At 34.2% G+C, this 19,068-nt stretch overlaps 1 protein-coding gene across 12 annotated transcripts in view; it reads left to right on the plus strand.

Annotated features, from left to right (window-relative positions):
- ZBTB20 (zinc finger and BTB domain containing 20) overlaps positions 1-19,068 on the plus strand; it is a 784,241-nt gene that overhangs the window by 37,961 nt on the left and 727,212 nt on the right. For 2 of the 12 annotated variants that reach the window (XM_059921076.1, XM_059921082.1), the window contains exon 1: positions 6,286-6,407. The exons of the other annotated variants lie outside the window; for them this stretch is intronic. The gene's annotated coding sequence lies outside the window, so the exon portion shown is untranslated. Of the gene's footprint in view, positions 1-6,285; positions 6,408-19,068 lie in introns of those variants that run through there. 12 annotated transcript variants of the gene reach the window in all.

The raw sequence follows: 19,068 nt of genomic DNA on the forward strand, positions 1-19,068 counted from the left end.
TTTTATGTTTTTTAATTCTTTGATTCAAAATTTATTGATTGTGCCACAAAAGAACTCTCCTCCCCTAAATTTCTGAAGATACTCATATCATTTAAGATCAGTTTATAGAGGTAGCAACAACAGTAATAGTCATAATAAGCTTGTAATTCAGACATTAATCTCTGTGCCTCTTTTCCACATGGCCATATTTCTCCTGTGTGTTTATGGAAAAAAAAGGTGATTGACTCATGTCCATATCTGAGTCATTCTATGTTAAAGATACTTTTGACTTTTTACTATTCACTATTCGCCATTTACTGGCCACTATTCAAAGTGCCACTGGTCACTCTATGCAACTCCTGGAGTATTTTCTGTCTCAGTTAAGAAGCTTCTATGTTTGCAAAGGCTACAGCATAGGAGTGAACGTATGGCAGTACTTTATTTTTCCATCTTTTTATTCCTTATTATACTATTAAATGGGGTTGTAGAATATACCAAGCTTTCCAGGTTTGGAGAGAAGAAGAATATTTGCATCGCAAAAAATGCAAACCTCTTAGAATTTAATATTAGGTGTCACTCTTTTTAAAAAAATCTGTGGCCACCTTGACATTGGGGAATTTCTCACTGCCCCCCTCTTTCCTGTCATTCTCCTCTCTTCCTCCTCTCTTCTCATTTCTATGCTCCCCTACCTTCAAATTATTATTAATTTCTTTTGCAGCACACTTTAAACACACAAGAAGAATTATTCAGGTCCCACTCTTTGACCCTAACCAGCTTAAAAGGTATTTTTCTCAAAGGATATGGTTCTATTCCTATGAGGCACTCTAAGGCCAATTTCAGACTTATACTTGAACACTTATGTTGTAGATGTGAAAGAAAAAATGGATGAACAAAATGTAAAGGGAAGCTGAGTTTTTTTCTCAGAGATGAGTTAAAATTCTGCTAGCTATAGGACAATACCTTTTTTATTCAACATTTTATTATGAAAATGTTCAGACACAGAAAAGTTGAAGAGTATTACTTTTTTTGTCTACTGTAACCATTTTTGTTTTTTCCAAGATCTTTTTTCCCCAAGATCTTAAAGTAAGAATACATTCTATATGTGATTTAATGTGTTAAAATACTATCTATAGGTTGTTTATATCATCCTTGCAACTCAAATTTATTAAAGTTTTTAATTAGCCAAGTTTTATAAATCCCATATATTGCTTTGTTTGTTCATTTGTTCAATCATTCATTCATTTGTTTATTCATTCATTCAAGAAAACTTTATTGAGCTTCACCCATATTCCAGGTGTTCTGCAAGGTGTTAGGCTGACAAAACTTAATAAGTAGAACCTCTGTTCTAGGAGGTTCCTTCAGTCTGGTGGAGAAGGGAGGTATATTAAAGGATAGATGTCTACAGCACTGCAAAGTGTATAATAAAGGTACTCCCAGTGATGCAGTTTACATGGAATGCTTTGTTTTTGTTTTAAAATTAAATATTTGTTGACTAGAATTGACATTAGATATGCATCTCTTCCCATATAAGGGTCATAACTACTGACCTACCACTAGTAAACTATGATTTATCTATAATCTCTTCTGTTTTTTCTTGGTACTGATGAGATACAATTTTAAGACAGATGACCAAGATTAAGGATTAAGGATCATTATCTAATTAGGCCAGATAGAATTGACTTTATGATGGTGGCCTCAGTACTTAGTGACACTTACTCATTTTGACCCACTAATCCAGACTTTGCTTTTCTACCCACGTACTAGGGCTAAAAGTCTTGTTCTGTCCATCATTGCAACATGACTCTTATTTTCACTCCTCCCCCTTCTTTTTCTTTTTAATCTGTGCAATGAAAGTATCTTTTGGGAATGTTCTTGTGAACAATCTTAAACTGTCCCAACATTTTTTCCTGTTTAACCTCACGTAATATAAAAACATTAATGATGCCTGAGAAAGGACTTGGCAAAAGTATACTTGGGATAGGGGTAAATGGTTTTGAATTTAGCTGACTTTCTTTTCAAAATTAAAGAAGTATCACCCTTCATGTACATGTGGAAGTATTCATTTGCCAAGTCAACAGTCTCTGATCAAAGTACATTGTAACCCTAAAATTAATGAAATTTTATGCTCCAGGGCAATAGGTATCACGGATTTCCACAATCATTTAAGAAGTACATGTGCTGTGTACTTGTAGAAGACACTTTACTAGGCACCTGGGGGACAATGGACAAAATTAACTCAATGGGTCTATAAACCACACTGTTAGAGAAAAAACTATCTCCAATCTAACCCCAGTACCTCCTCCTGCTACACACACACACACAGGCACACACACCTTTCATAAGCCACTTTTTAAATTTAGGTATTTATATTTATTTTGTTTAATTTCATTTTTAGCTTTTTGATGGAAGTACAGGAAGTTTAAGGCACTGCATTACATGGGATATTACATTAAATAGTGGCAAGATTATTTGCTTGGGCTAATATTGTTCGCATGCCTGTCCCCCACCAGCCTGTGAAGTCTTCACAAGCAGAAACTACACCATATGTTTTATTTTCACTTTTCACCCTCAAGTATAGTGTATGGCACATAGTGGGCACAAAATACATGTTTAATTAATGCACAAAGATCAGAGCAGATAAATTTTCTCGCAGAATGAGACATTAGTATAAAAGTCTTGAGAATATATCTCTAAATAATTTAACGTTAAAACCAACTGCGTAAAAATCATAGGATGATATTATTCAGCATCTCTTACAAATCATTTATAATTAAATCCTTGTTTTTTTCCATGCCTTTCTCAGGCTATGGAAAACAAGAATTTTTAAAATTGTATTTTATTTATTATTTATTTTGTTCTTTAAATAATTACTTGCATTTGTATTTGATACTTGAACTAGGGAACGGTTAAGAACTGTGTAGTTTTTTTGTTTTTTTGTTTTTCTTTTTTAAACACAGGGTGTTCAGGAGACTAATGTATGGGAACTACATATAGTGCAAGTAGGCTTTATGAATTGATAGCCTTATTGGTTACAAGTTATTTTCCACTTCAAGCAAATGGTTGCACATATTTATGGACATTTGGAAACAGGCGATTGAATGGATTATGTAAACTTTTAAATAGACTCTTAAACCAAATGTATTGAGAGTTCTGGGTGTAAATTAGAAGAGCAAATTTGCTATATTAGTAAACAAGTTAGGAGGAATCATCAGGATATATTGGATTTGACTCATAAGCGCAGATTCTTATGCCTAGATGAGGCCTGAGCTAGAATTAGATATTGGGAGACAATATGGTGTAGGGATTAAGCACATGATCTCTAAACCAGACAGGCTGGATTCAAATCTCATTACTGCTGTGCTGTGTGATCTTGGGCGAATCACTTAACCTCTCTGTTTCTTCACTGGGAAAATGAAACTAAAAACAATCCCTACCTCACAGAGTCATTATTAGGATTTAATGAGTTAATAAATGGGAAGTACTTAGAGGAGTTCCTGGCACATAGTAGGACTTAAGCATTAGCTATCATAATCATTATTATGTTAACCAGTTCAATTCCTTCCTTTCAAATTTGATTTAATTTATTATATGAAGCTGAGGATGGCTACATGACTTGCCCAGGTTACACAAACTACACATGGTGACAGTAGGACCAAAACCAGTTCTTAACTCCAACTTTAGGATGTTGCTACAGGATGAAATTGCCCCATGGCATATCAACATATGAAACAATTTAATTTAATAACTTTATAACTTCAGAGTCTGATAGTCAGTTAGGATTATTGCTTCATGTGGTGCTATGGTTAATTTAATACGTGGATCTCGAGTTCTAGCAGGGAAAGTGTATCTTGAACTCCAGAAAGTACTAAGAATATGTCACTTACTGTGCTTGGAATCTAGTAAAGTATGCAGATACAGAGAAAGTGTTGAGATGTTGTGCATTTTTCACTAAGCCAAAATATTTGTTTTTCTTTTTTAAATTCAACTAACTGGTTTTTCTTTAGAAAAGGTGAATAGCCCTCATGGTCCTTTACATTCCTTTTGACTCCTGCTGGTAGAAATCAAATACTGTCTTCTTATTCTCCTTGTGTTAAAGCAAACTAGACAAAACAAAAATACCTAGAACCCTATTTTAAAAAGTCAGGACATACTAATATATAATTCAAATCAGTCTGTCAAACTGTGCAGCTTGTGTGCTTTTTTAAGTGGCATTTTTCTTCATACATTTGAACAAAGCTTCAGAGAAACAATAGGGCAATAGTAGAAAAACAGAACTGCCTGACTGAGCAGTAAGGGGTGAGATGCATGCTGGTACCTTAGGCACACTAAGTGAGTCTTAGAAAGGTTTTTCTCAAGACATGTGACCAAAAGTGGGGGGCTGTAACCTCCCCTTTCACGTGTGTCTGCCCCCTCTTTATTAAGCAGCCACCCTTGAGAGGGGTATAGCACTACTGCAGTGCCAGAGAATTAGAACTGGTGGTTTACAGTGAGAGTGGAGGGTCTGGAGTCTTGGTTTCTTGCTAGAATTTTCCTAGGACAGTGTGCATGTGTGGCCAGACATCACGTTTTAATTTCTGTGCTATGGGTTATTTACTCTTATAATAGCTAAAACAATATTGATCTCGGTTCTGAACATGACCCAAGATTTAACTGACATTCTAAAAGATTCTTGTGAATCAGATGAAGATAGAGTTAATCTGTAAGTTGTATATTGAAGTAATTAAGTTATTCATTTTATTAATTGAAAACTGACTTTTAAACAAAGGAATTGATACTTATATACTGAAGTAGTTTTGTTTATGCAAAGGAACACATCCTAATTTTTGAAGCATGGTGAAACACTAAACCATGTAAAAAGGATGATTTTACAATGAATGTACTTAATTATTGGTGCCCAAATGCAGGGTTTGAACGGGTCAGAATCAGTCATTTTTTCATTTTTATGTAAATTTTCTTTAGAATATTTAACCTGTATTGTAATGTTTCTAAGTCCCATCTAAATGACACACAGCCAAACTGTATAGAAATATTTTAAGGAAGGTGGCTGTCTAGGTAGACAGGCAGAGTCTAGTTTAAAAAAACTGGGGGACAAGGAGAAGGGCTTGAAACTAGTTCTGTTTTCTGATCTTTGTAATTCCATAGCTGCAAATGTATCACTTATGAAATAAGAAAAGGCATGGGGGAAGGGGTGGGGAAACACGTGATGGGGTAAGGAGTGCAATATCAGCATTATTTTGGTTCTAGCATGTAGACAAAAAAAACGGTTAGAGGCATTAGACAAAGAAAAACAGTTTTTTTTTTTTTTTCTTTTAAGGAAGCATTGATTATTTTTATTTTTTCCTCCTAATAAAAGAACAAGGGAGTTCTGCTGTGGTTTCAGATCCATATTCTATGAAATCTTGTCCTGCTTGTGATGGAAGCTCCTTGTGGGATTTATTTCTATTGTTGTAACACTATGTACTATATGCATTGCACCTGTTCACACAGAGTACATTGCATTGTGGTGTTTTTTTACAGAGAGATGCTTCAAATAAGAAACCAATCTGCCTTCTTCTAGAGTACCAATCTATTAGTTACTTAATTAAACTTAATTCTGCTTTTGTCTGCAATGTTGCTTATGGTCTTGATTTATTTACTGAGCAATGATTTCTTCTTTGCAGTTATCAGTTTTGTCTGAGATCAGTTTTCCTATTGTATGGAGTCTGTTTTTTTCAGAGCCTCCTTTAAGACTGCTCTGACTTTAAAATCATTACTAGGCTTTTGTCAGAGCAGATTTGTTGACACTCTTTTCACATTAAAAAAAATAAATTTAAAAGATTGCACAAATAAGCTATGTATTTCACTATTTCCTGCTAATATGCAAAAAATGTATTTATGATAATTACATGTACTGTGTGCCAGAACTGAAACAATACATTCCTCATAATGGAGCATAAATAAAGAAGGTGGAGCCAGCTGCTCTTAAACTGTTTATTTGCAAGCAGTAATGATATAGAGAATATACCTTTTTCACTCTGTTAGTCTGGCAATACTGAACCTGTTGCTGCATTAGACGAGTTGCATTTTGCTGGATAGGGGAAGGAAGGCTGTCTGCTGTCTGGTAGGAGGGCTTTGTCTGTGCCTTTCTCTCTCTGTTTCTTTCTGTTTTTCTTTCTCTCTCTCTCTCCTCTTCTCTCTCTCTCTCTCTCTCTCTCACTCGCTTGCTCTGTCTCTGTCTCTCTCTCCCTCTCTGCCCCCCACCCCCTGCCTTGCTCTCTCTCTCTCTTCCCGTCTCTGTGGTTTGTAAGGTAGGTTGCAGTGTGTGTATATACACAACATCAAGAGCAGGAAAATGGACTCATTAGGGAGGCAGGCAGTCATTACCACTCACACTGTACTTCCAGGGAGACACCGATTATGAGAAGAGAAACTCAGCGCTGGGGAAGAAGGTAGGGCAGACAACTTTCAAAAAAAAAATCCTGCTTCCTCAATCCCCCCTCTACCTATCATCTCCTTTAGCCCCCAGTGCTTTTATTCTTTCTCCCTTGAATTTTAATTTCTAGATTTAAGTTTGACAGAGGTATTGCTAGCTTAAAATTTAGAACATCTATAGGAGGCCTATCCTCTACTAATTTTCTTCCGACTTATTTAAGGGTGTGCCCTTGTAATTCAGTTTAATTACTTTTAAAATAATTACAAACAAACCTATTTTTCTTACTAAAGTCCCAAATAAATCAGTATCTTTCACTCTTTTAAAACAGACCCCTCGTATGTTTGTCAGTCTCTTTGCTTTTCTTGTCTGTTTATGCAGTTCCATCTGTCTGTCTATATATCATGTTGTCCTTATTTATTGCTAACTGGGTTTTGTTAGTAATGTGCCAATGAGTTTTAGCTGCAGTGACAGCCTGGGTATTACTAAAGTGAGACTCTTGTTCTTTGTTTTACATTGAAGTTTAAAGTCCATATTTACAGTTTAAATCCTCGAAGCAGGTTGAATACTTTTTGCCAGTATGTTTTTTGGATGGCATTGGCCATAAGGTGAGGGGTTGTCACTGAGGGTGGGTATAAATCTAGTAATTATTTTTATTATTACATACTCTTCTATACTACATGTGGGGGGTATTCTGAAAGGAATAAGCTACTCTGTTTTGTAACTTGTATTTTGCAGATGGACTTTTACATTTGTAGGGATATCACTGTGGTTAGTAAGATTGCAAACTTTCTTAACAAGCAGTTTTTATCCTAGGACAGTTTCCTTTCAGTATGTTACTGTTTATTTATGCTTGGGGAGGGAGAAGTGGGGGGCTGGCCGTCTTTTTACAAAGTGGAAGCTATGAAGTGTATCAGGCCATCTTATGCAACAACTGTAAGTATTCATTTAACATTTCGAGAACTATAAATAATGCACTTGTTATTTCAAACATAGTTTTGAGGTGCTTTCTTTTTCCTTTATTATTTATTTTTCTTTTTTATGGTGGGAAAAGTTGCATTCACAACTAGGTGACATTGTTGAAGAGTTTTCCCAGAACAGTGTTCTTCGAAATTCAAAGAAGTAGTTAAATAGGTCCATTTGAAATGGTCTCCTTAGTGGAGTTTTATTTGGATTTGTCCAAAAGTAAAACTGTTGTTCCTTTGATAAAAATTAAGTCAGGTGGTAAGATACGCAAATGTTTTCAGCATACACATTAAGCAGTGATAGAAAATGGATGCTAATCTATAGAGATCTTTGATAATAACAATCACCTTTTTCATAATAAATTATTTATTTAATAGAAGTGGCAGACTTTCTTTTTTTTCTTTCTTTCTTTTTTTATATTCCATTAGGCCTCTCTGACAACACAAAGAAGTCCATAAAGCAATATTCTTAACCCACCTGGGACGCCAGAGCAGATTCCCAAACACATTCTCAAGGTTCAAGCCTAGTAAAATGTTTATTAAAAATCCATTATTCCAAGAGGGTGGTGAACTTTTGCTGCTAAAAGTCTTTTTTTCCTTTCTTTTAAAAAATTTATTCAGAGACTTTTAATTTGCTTATATTACCTAAACTTTTAATTTGCTTATATTACCTAAACTGGAAGGCCAGCTTTGACCAAGAGTAGTACAGATGCTAAGTATACTCAGTCAGGGCCTGTCAGGGATTTTTTTAACCCTGAAGGTCTAAAGGGGAACTGTGGGGGGAATCTGTTGAAAGTGTATGTTCATATGGTATGCAATATATGGTGTTTCAAATGTGATTTTCTCCATTTCATACTCTTTGACCCAAACATTTGTTTTAAAACTAATATGTCAAAACTGTGCATGTCTCATGCACCTGTCATTTTCTATATTAATATTATGAGAACTACCAAAAATTCTACCCTTTTTTCAAAAGAAATCTTTAATATATCTCTTGACCAATAATTTTTTTTTTCTGTACACATGTATGTGAGGAGATATCTGTGTGCATGTATGTATGTTTATGTACATATTCTCATACATGTGTGGATAAAAAAATCACAGATTCCTTGTGGATATGACATCTTAAAATTTCATGTTAAGCATGTTTATGTTAATTAGAAGCAAACAAAAAACAGAGAGGTTTTTAAGAGAAGATGAAAATTTCCTTTAACCTTCTAGAAAGAATAAAAGAGTAAACATTTAGTCATTTTTATGGTTGGCTTGATTTTTAGAATGTGTATATGTTTTCTTTTGCATTATAATTCTTAGCCTTCAGTAGATTTAAAATATTTTTAGTATGAAAAATAATCTTAGCCTTTTCTGGGAGGGACTGTCACAATCTAAATACAGCAGGACATTATAAAATGTGCATAAGTAAACTCAAAACCAGAGTATTCTGCTATATAGGGATTTGGAAAGCTGAAAGGCTTGCATCACAGGAGGGCTATAGAGTGCCAGAAGAATTCATTAACCAGCCTTGCTGGTTATGGTGGGCTTTTCCTATCAGCACATGAAATCTGCCTATTGAAAGCCCTGGAGTCTTGGTCAGGTCACAGTGTGTTTCGTTTTAATGTTGGAGCAGACAGTTATCTAACACACCCACATGAGGAAGTGCTCTAAAGCAGTTATTTCATGCCTTGCCATGCCCTGTAGCTAAAACAATTTGGTACTGAGTGATGTGTGTGTACTTTTAAACTCCTATCCGATGAAAATCAGCTATGGCTCCTTGAAAAGGACCAAAACAGTGGAATGCAAGACAGTGTAATTCAAATGCTAAGCACATGCTGGTTTAAACTTTTTTTCTTTAAGGGGAAAATCACTATGATTATTTTTAATGTAAAGACTGTATAGTAATTTCTTGGATTTTACTCATTAAGATTTCAAAACTTGCGGATAGTTTCCTTCTTCATATTTTTCTCCAGAAGCCTACATTCATCAAAAGGATAGCAGCTGCATACTTTCCCCTGAAATGTGAACAAATAAATGGTATTCCTGTTTATTTATCTATTTTTGAATTTTAATGATTAGTCCTTGTGCTAATTAACAAATTCCCGTATTCATAAAATCTGGCACTTTATAAATATCCAATTGTGTGATTATCTACACATGTTCTGGCTTTCTATAAATATAGAAATTATCAGTGGATGTGTTCATGAACTTGCCCAAGCTTGAGTAGCAGCTAGTCATGCTGCCACATAGGAGCCAAGTTTGAACCCTGAGCAAATGCGTTGCCCCAGGGTCTTGCAAGGTGTGTGGAAGCAGCATCTGGCTGATGGCTAACTAGTGACCCTTGCTGGCAAAGGAAGGACTGATGCTGACATTCTTTGAATGCCACTAGTTCCAGCCTTTTTCAGTCCCAAGGGTGCCTTCTTTAGGTCTAAAAGTTGATAATGGATATTAGAGCTGACTTGTCTTGGAGGCCACTTTAGAACTATATTTTAACAAACTACATTTTTCAATGGAAAATACACTTTATTAAACTTTTACAAAAGAATAAACTAGTATGTTCATCCTAAGGTCCGTAGCCAGTGAAAATCTAATAAGCATGAAAAGTTGCATAGCGCTGAAAAAAAACCTAAATATTTCCATTTACATGGCCATGTGACTATCGCAAGCACATAGAAATCATCTATTGCTTACATAGTAATAGTTCACCCTACATCAAGAACAATAAACACTAGCAGTTGAACAAATGTGTACATGCAAAAGTTATTCTTAAATTAGAAATCAACCCTTTTATATGATTTTTTTTTTATGTTGTATAAGCCATTTTGGTTAGCTTATGCAATCACTAGGTATTATTTACAGTGTTACTACAGTCAGCATTGGCCATTTGATTTCTTTGCTCCAAACTTTCAAATCAGATATACAATTCCTAGGTTATTTGGCAAAACCAGAAATTTGCAATTTTCTTGAAAACCTATGTTTCATGCATTTCCATTGCTTAAGTAATTTCTAGCATTTTGCAGAATCCTCAGGGATTATAGCAATGCCAAATAACTAACAAAATCCTTTTAATTCTTTACCAAAAACCCAAGGGCAATATCTATATCCTAGAATTTCTAGAGAAAGCCTGAATTCATATGTTTTTCTGTAACATAGATATTATACATTTAATCATCAAATAACATTGATGCCAATTATGTTTAATGTATCAAAATATATTCCTTGAGCTCTATTACTTCTAATTTCAACATAGGCAATCTTTTGAGATTGTGGGAAGAAATAATACCATCTATTATTACTATCGTGTATCTGTAACCACTACAGCAGATGTTGGAAACAACATTCAAGGGCCTATAAGAAAAAAGGGCTTTTCTGCCACTCTAGCTGTTCAACTGTAATAATGAATAAGTGGCCTGCTATTTCTGCACTAAACTGTGGAAAAATTATGCTTGACTTTGGCTTCATAACCTCTCTTCTACTCCAGGATCAAGCCTTTTTGTGATTCTACAGTTAACTTGAAAGTAATCAGCTTGAGGACGTGGACCTTGCCTTTCTGGAATCTTTTGACACTCAATTGAAACTTCAGCTCGGGGTGTTCTGTAGTTCAGTTAACCAAAGCAACCCTTATATAACTGCTTTAACTTTGGGAAAGTTAGTTGCTGACTTCCAAGTGAGTATACTGATATAGGAGCAAGGGCTGAATTCATTGATCCATCTAGTTACCAGATGGAAACTGCAGATATTATTACTAATTTCTGAATATTAAGTCTTAACCTTTGAAACTTTGATGGGGAAGGTGGTAATTATAGCATAATGTGTTTATCTTCTTGATAGTAAAAGTAATTTTGCCACTGCATAATTCTGTCATGAGGTATGATGAATTTAACATACATATTACACATTATGCATTTAAAACGTTAAGAATTTATTTGAAAGCTTTTCATATTAAATAACTAATGTAAGGATTTGCGTTCAACAAATATAAAACTATTTAATGGAGCTTGGGGATTTTGGAAATTAAAAAGATGTCCAATAAATTGAAACTAAAAATGATAATAATTATTAATCTTATACATAATAGTATTATTTTGTTTTTTAGAAATTTGTCATCTAAACTTTTTTTTAAACCGTATTTGAATTTAAATTATTTAAAATTTAATTCTCTCTAATGTTTAGAAGGCTTTAGTTTTTTACTAAATGAGCCTGGATATTTGCTATTTTTTCCTTTCCTTTCAGAAATGTTCTGTGAATTACTGTTGTAATCAAATTATGATTTGTTGTTGGCAAATTCCTTTTATAGTATGAGCTTCTTTCCAGTAAATGAAATGCAAGTAGGAGAAAATTAAAGTAATATTGTCAGTTTGCTCAGGTACCAAATTAAAACTTAGTAAAAAAAAAAAAAACAAAACAAAATCTATTACTAGCAGAAAACTATGAATGTCCTAGGCTATGTAGTTTTTCTGGTAGATAGTATGTATGTATATAAAAACTGTATGGTTATTATTAAAAACAAACAAAACCCCCTTATTTAGACACGAAGACATTTAAACAGTGAGAGTATGGTCCTCTCTTTTATTGTTTAAATAGGAACTAGGTAATATAGTCTAAGGGGTGGCTTTACACTGTTGGGTTTGTTGTTATTTTTGTTATTGTTGTTTTTAAAAACTGGACATACTAAAATTCTTTTTGTCCCAGTAAATGTACTTTGGGTTTGAACATATTTACTAATATTTCCATCTTCTTGGCTGTTTGCACTTATCACCCCAGATTGGGCAAGAAGAGTTGGAATAGTTCTTACTTTTTCTATTTCCTCAAATCAACAAAAATCTTTATCCCTTCACCTTGTCTCTAGATGGGAGGAGAATAGAGATGATTAAGAAGCAAATGGAGATAAGAATATAAGTAAAGCTGAGGGTGGAGAGAGTGGGGGCTTTTGAAGCTTCTAAATGTGTAAGTCTAATGAAAGAAAAAGACTTTCTCCCCAACCCTCAATAAAAGCCATCTAATCTGTTGGACACAGCATTCTCTTCTGCCTATGACTGTTTAAAACAGATCTACCTAAATTCTCCCTCCACTCCAAGACAGAATCCAGTGGTACTGCCAAGGAAGATCATAAGATCATAACGAATCACATTTCTAATACATTCACTGCCAGGTTTTCTTCATACCTTTTTCCTTTTAAGCCTTGGGTTTGGAGTTGTGAGCAGATTTTCATAGTTGGTGGACAGCTTTCATTTGTTTTGATAAGAAGCCTTCCCAGCAAAGCATTCCCAAGGCATGCCACAGAACAGCATCATGATTTTAATTAAAATGGATGAAATGATCGACTGAAAAGTTTGTCTGTGTGTGTGTATGCACGTGCGTGTGTGTTTCCTCTCTTAAAATAAAATGTTAAATACTTTTTATATGAAACAAAACAAAAACAACTCTAAACTTCCTATCAGTCTGAAAGGATTCAGATTTCTTTTTAGAGTGGCTTTCTGAAACCATTTTTGTATAGTGGTTTGGACCAGCACGTTCTATTCCATTCCCTTCCCACTTGCTGCTTTGTTTTTTAAATGTTAAATGAATGTGAATAATTCCTTAGTTTAAAAAAGAGCATGTTCTTATAATAGGCTCAGAATATACCCATGAATATAAAGATGTGCTAGGACTTATAAACAATCCTATCAACTTAGCATGAAAATACATGAATGAAAGTTTTAGAAACTAATTTTTTTCCTAGTATGTTGAGAGAAACCCTATGGTGTGGTAAACAAACCAAACCAAACCAACCAGCCAACCAACCAAACAAAAAACAGTGCCTTGGAGAACAGGAGGCATTAACTAATGCCAAAAAGGATTTAAAGTGGTTAAATTTGGAGGCCTAGTCCTAACTGACTATATGACTTCGAATAAATCATAATCTCTCTGTTCCTCAGTTTCCTTGCCTGTAAAATGAAGGGAAAATCTCTTTTTTAGATTTTCTTTTATCTTAAAGATTGTGTGCTTTTATTATAAATAGCTATATATATATATATATATATATATATATGTAATTCTGTTTGCATTTTCTACCTATAAATCACAAATGTATGGAGAAAAGTTTAGGTTGGTAATGATGGAAGAATAAAGGGAATTTAGGTGATCTGAGAGACCACACACGTACTTTAATTTTTTGGTTGTTGTTGTCCTCAGTATATATCACAGTATATTATTGGGTCTATTTAATAATTCAATGAATGCAATAAACCAAAAGTTGTCATTTGTCAGACAAAGTGACATAATTGCCTATTGGTGGTTTGGTAAAAGGGCTACTTTTTTTTTTTTTTTAATCTGTGCATTATTTATCTTTTTGAACACTTTTTTTTTAAATTTAAGTTTAGTTAACTTACAATATTATATTATCAATAGTTTCAGGTGTACAACATAGTGATTCAATATTTTATAGAATAAAGACCTATTAAAAAAAATAATAAAATAAAATAATGCACAGGGCTTCCTTGGCGGTCCAGTGGTTAAGACTCCACGATTCCTCTTCAGGGGGCGCCAGTTCAATCCCTGGTCGGGGAACTAAGATCCTACATGCCACGCTGTGCAGCCAGAGAAAAAAAATTTAGAAAAAGGATAATATGGGAAAAGAATCTGAAAAAGAGTGGATATATGTATATGTATAACTGATTCACTTTGCTGTACAGCAGAAAGTAACACAACATTGTAAATCAACTATACTCCAATAAAAAGGGCTACTTTTAACTGAATGAAGCACAACATGGTTACTAAGGCTCCATTCCTCCCCACTGGCCACTAGGTGGAGAGGTGGTCCATGCCCATGGCCTTGCCCATAGTAAACAGCTCACTTCCAACTTTCTATTGGCAAAGCTGTGCTATATGTGTTTGGATGAGTCTGTGAACACACACATGACATTTTGCAGAAACCATCAGAGAATATGTTCTTTTCTATACAGGCATGATGTGATAGTCGTGAAATGCAAAATGATTTGCTCCTTTGGCCACTATTAATGCTGGTAGACCTAGGAGAAGGCCAGTATTACAACTCTGGTTTTAGTTGTCGCAGTAGGGCCTCTTGCCTCTTTCCAATTTGTCCATTTTGAAAGGGTCCTCAAATAAATGTCAGCACGACAGTGCCACCTTGTGTCCCTATTGCTGTGAGAGTATCTGATGCATGACAGTGAAAAGGAAAGAACAGGATATTTGCAAAAATTGGGCAAATTGTTTCAAGCTCTGATTTTGCAGTAGCTGCACGAAAATCTATGTTTTAGTGTATTTGGCAATTCTTACTACCCAAAGAGAAGTTAGGATGTGTCCACTTTACCCCTTCTCTCATTCCAGTGTATATTAAAAATACTTTAAAAATTCCAGGCACAAACAGGGATGCATTCAATTTAGAGAGGGGGATGAGGAAGGCAGGGGTTGTTGGAGATGTTCACCTAATTCTTACCACTTGTAAAGCCCCAGCCCAATCATTTCAGACAGTGAGGTGATCCTTCCAGCACATTCGCAGAACAACTTTTATAGGCATACCTTGGTAACAGCACTTTTCACATTGTACTGCCATTGTTTGTAAGCATATCTTTCAACTAAACCATGAGTTCCTCCAGGATAGTGTTTGTGTCTTATTCATCCTTCTGCATCTAGAACTTTCTTTGGCATTCAGCCCAGAGGCACTCAGATGTTTGAGGTCTGAATAAATGATTATGTCTGGCTTGTTTATAACTTATTTGTTTTATTTTTATTGTTTATTTTTTGAATTTTAAATAATTTTAGAGCTTTTTCTCTTTGGAAAAATACCTTCTGATACCACATACTTTCCAAACATCCCTTTATAAATTTACTTTCTCTCACATTAAAAATGATTGTTTCTCTTTTTGATTTTGAAAACAATACTGCCTTTTCACGAGTGTATATTGTAGTTGACTTTGGGATAAAGACAATTAATCTCTAGTTCTACCTTTACAGCAAATTTGCTGTGTTATCCTGGGTAAGATGCTTAACTTTTCTCGGTTTGTTTCCCATGTATAAAATGAGCAGACTGGACTACTTGATTTTAAGGTACTTTTTATTCAGGGTTTTTAATAGGGATTAGACACATACTAGTGTTACTCTAGTTGTATATTTGGTTTAACAGTTTTTAACGTGCCATGATTGCTGAAAATTAAATTGCTAGCCTTTGAAAGTACTGTTTGCTATTTCATGTTTTAGAAGAGGAAACTGAGACACAAGGGCTTTTCTTATACAGGGCAGAACTGCAAATGGGCAGTGTAAATAGTATTATAACTGATGGACAGTCCAATTTTTTGTCAATATTTTTGCTTGATTTTGGCTAATTGAGCTCCACTTTCCTTCTAACCTTTAAATATAAAATAAATAAATTACAATAAATTTAAATACCACAATGAACTATGCTTCGGTATAGGACTACAAACTACTTGCAATTTAGAGACTCTTTTATGCTATTTAAAATTTTTTTATAACACTTAAAAATGAGTGCTTAGTTTTAAATTTCAGAATTTTTGCATGGAATTTACATCTGGGGTTTTCAGTCCATATATTACCTTAAATAGCAAACTGTATGACTTTGGGCAAGTTGCTTAGGCTGGTTAAGCTTGGTTTTCTTATTTGCAGAAAGGTGATAATAAATGTTACCCTTCCTGTCTACCTCACAGGGTTATTGTGAAGATTAAATTACATTGTATATGGAATTTCTTTATAAATAGTAAAGCACTATACCAGTTTAAGAACGTTTATTTATTTATTTATTTTTACTGCTCTAATTAAAGAAGGAATGGGTAATAGAAACCTAAATCAAAGCAAAACACAAATTTGAAGAACACTGAAATTCCTAGCATTTCTTAGTTGGAGAGTTCCTCAGTGGTGTAGGCTTTTCAGTGATATGTTTACCCAGTTTTCTAAGTTTTGATTACAAAACCTGTAATAATAATAATAACAATAACAATAATAATGATAATGCTTATGAGCCTAAAATTAGTGTTTCCTTTAGATAAATTTTTTATGCAGCATTCATATGTTCATTTTTTTAACTGAAGTTGATTTATGATACTATATTAGTTTCAGGTATCCAACATAGTGATTCACTATTTTTATAGATTATACTGCATTTAAAGTTATTGCAAAACAATGGCTATGTTTCCCTGTGCTGTACAATATATCCTTTAGTATGTTCATTTTTTAAAAAAATTAATTCATTAATTAATTAATTTATTTTTATTTTTGGCTGTGTTGGGTCTTCGTTTCTGTGCGAGGGCTTTCTCTAGTTGCGGCAAGCGGGGGCCACTCTTCATCGCGGTGCGCGGGCCTCTCACTATCGCGGCTTCTCTTGTTGTGGAGCACAGGCTCCAGACGCGCAGGCTCAGTAGTTGTGGCTCACGGGCCTAGTTGCTCCGTGGCATGTGGGATCTTCCCAGACCAGGGCTCGAACCCGTGTCCCCTGCATTGGCAGGCAGATTCTCAACCACTGCGCCACCAGGGAAGCACTGGTATGTTCGTTTTTGAGAGTGATATTTCTTAAAATAGAAGGTAAAAATTTTAAATAACCAAATATGATGAAAAAATTTTATAAACCTTTTTGGTATTGTAGTATTGGACTCTAATCCAGTGGTTCTTAAACTTTAGTGTACTTAAGAATTACCATGGGTGTTTGTTACAATTCAGATTTTAGAGCTCCATCCCTAATAGGGTTCCATCCTGGATTTCAGTTGGTACACACATGTTAGAAAACACTACTTGCCTTTGCTATTATACATCATATTGAGCTAGGGGATATTTAAATGCACAGATTTCTAGGTTCAACTCCCAGATATCCTAAATCAGAATCATTGATATTCAGGCATCTGTATTTTACAAAAACTACTTCATAGATTCTAATAATATTGCAAGGTTTGAGATTCATTGCTCTTGTTTTTAGGGTATATTGTTAAAATATATTTACTGTTGCACCTGAATTCATTCTCATCATTCACATTATTCCTTCACTAAACATAATCTCACTTTACATAGAAGGGTAAATTGGTACAGCTATGTAAGAAAAGTTTAGGCTTGAAAAACAGCAATTACCACTCTCACCGTGTAACACCAAAATTAAGGAAAAGAGAAGTTACTGAGCACCTTTCACATAAATTGCTTAATTTAATCTTTATAACTCTGTTGTATACTCTATTTTCTGCCTATGTTACAGGCAAAAACCCTGAAGCTTATAAACTGCCAAGTTCACATACCTGTTAAGTGTCAATGCCAGGATTCATAGCCTGTACTCTTTCTACTATATCGTATTATTTTTTCCCTAATCCAGTAAATCTTTACCAGATTTCTATTATGTTAAGTGATAATGTTTAGCTTTGAGGGCCACAAAGTGCTTTACTGATATGGTATAATAAGTATTGCTTACACTATGTAAAAGTAATTGAAATTTTTTCTTATCCTTCCATTAAGAAATAATTTTTAACTGGAGGTAGAATTCAAGTTTTCTAAAGGGTAAGAAGGGGTTTAACTATCAATAATAATTGTAATTATTGAACTATTAAAAAATGTTTTCTACAGGATCTCTTTTAACCCCCATGCATTTGCTGTGAGGTATTTTTTACCCCAGTTTACAGATTAAGAAAGTCAGGTTTGGAATGGGTACGTGACTTACCCAAGATTGCAAATCTACTAAATGGCAGAACTGGGATTGAACTGTGATTCAATCTAACTTTGACATCAAAGTTAGTGCTCTTAACCCCCAGTATATGCAATTTCTAACTCTGCTTTACAGTTAACCTGCAGAATCAGGCTGTCCCTCAATTTGGTAAGTACCAGCTACTAAATGCTAATTAAACTTTGTGGGAATTAAGTTCATTTTCTTTATAGGGAACAAACCATTTTGCCACACTTAATCAGTCCAGTAATTTTTTTTTTTTACGTCTTGTAAAGTTTGGTGTTAACTATGCATAAACCATAGGGAAGTCAGTTGAAGTGAACAAGCTTTTGTTTATATTTTTATTTGAGGTTGAAACTCTTTGATGGAACAGACTATTTGAGTGAAAATTTCCATCTTACCTTGTATGACATGCCATGAACACAACAATTTCATGGCCTCCATAGCCATTGTTATTGGTCTAAAAATAATTGATTCACATTTAAAATCAAGTAAAAACATTAATAGAATCAATGCATCAGTGCTTTATAAAATCCAAAAACTGATTCCTGAGCATTTCTGGTATTCTTATTTTTTTAAAAAATGCCTTATGGTATGAAATGACAGCCTATGTATACAGTGTAGTGTACAAACTAATACAACTTCTCATTTACCTGGTATATGAATTGCTAAAAATGTTATATTTATGAGTTTTTATAGATTTAATAATATTTTAAATGCAATAGGGGTGTTAACAGTTTTGGGGCTCTGAAATATATCTTTTAGGTGTGAAAATAATCATGATTTTATAAATTTGATATGCATATATTTTGGGGATATTATTGATGCCTCTGTAATTATGTATTAAAACATACATTTTTTAAAAAGACCCACAAAGTCACTAATCAGGGGATATAGTGTTGTCTTTAGCAGACTTTCAAGTTTTTTAGAAAATTAGGTTTTATTTCAACTTTCTTCTCTAGGGGTGGTCTTTCCCAAACAGCATTCTTTTAAATTCTGTCAAGCAAATGAATGCTACCATGAAAAGAGAAGGGTGAAAATATAAAATGAAGACTTTTACCTATACTCCTTCT

This window comes from Balaenoptera ricei, chromosome 4, assembly GCF_028023285.1.
Source record: "Balaenoptera ricei isolate mBalRic1 chromosome 4, mBalRic1.hap2, whole genome shotgun sequence".
NCBI classification, from domain to species: Eukaryota; Metazoa; Chordata; class Mammalia; order Artiodactyla; family Balaenopteridae; genus Balaenoptera; species Balaenoptera ricei.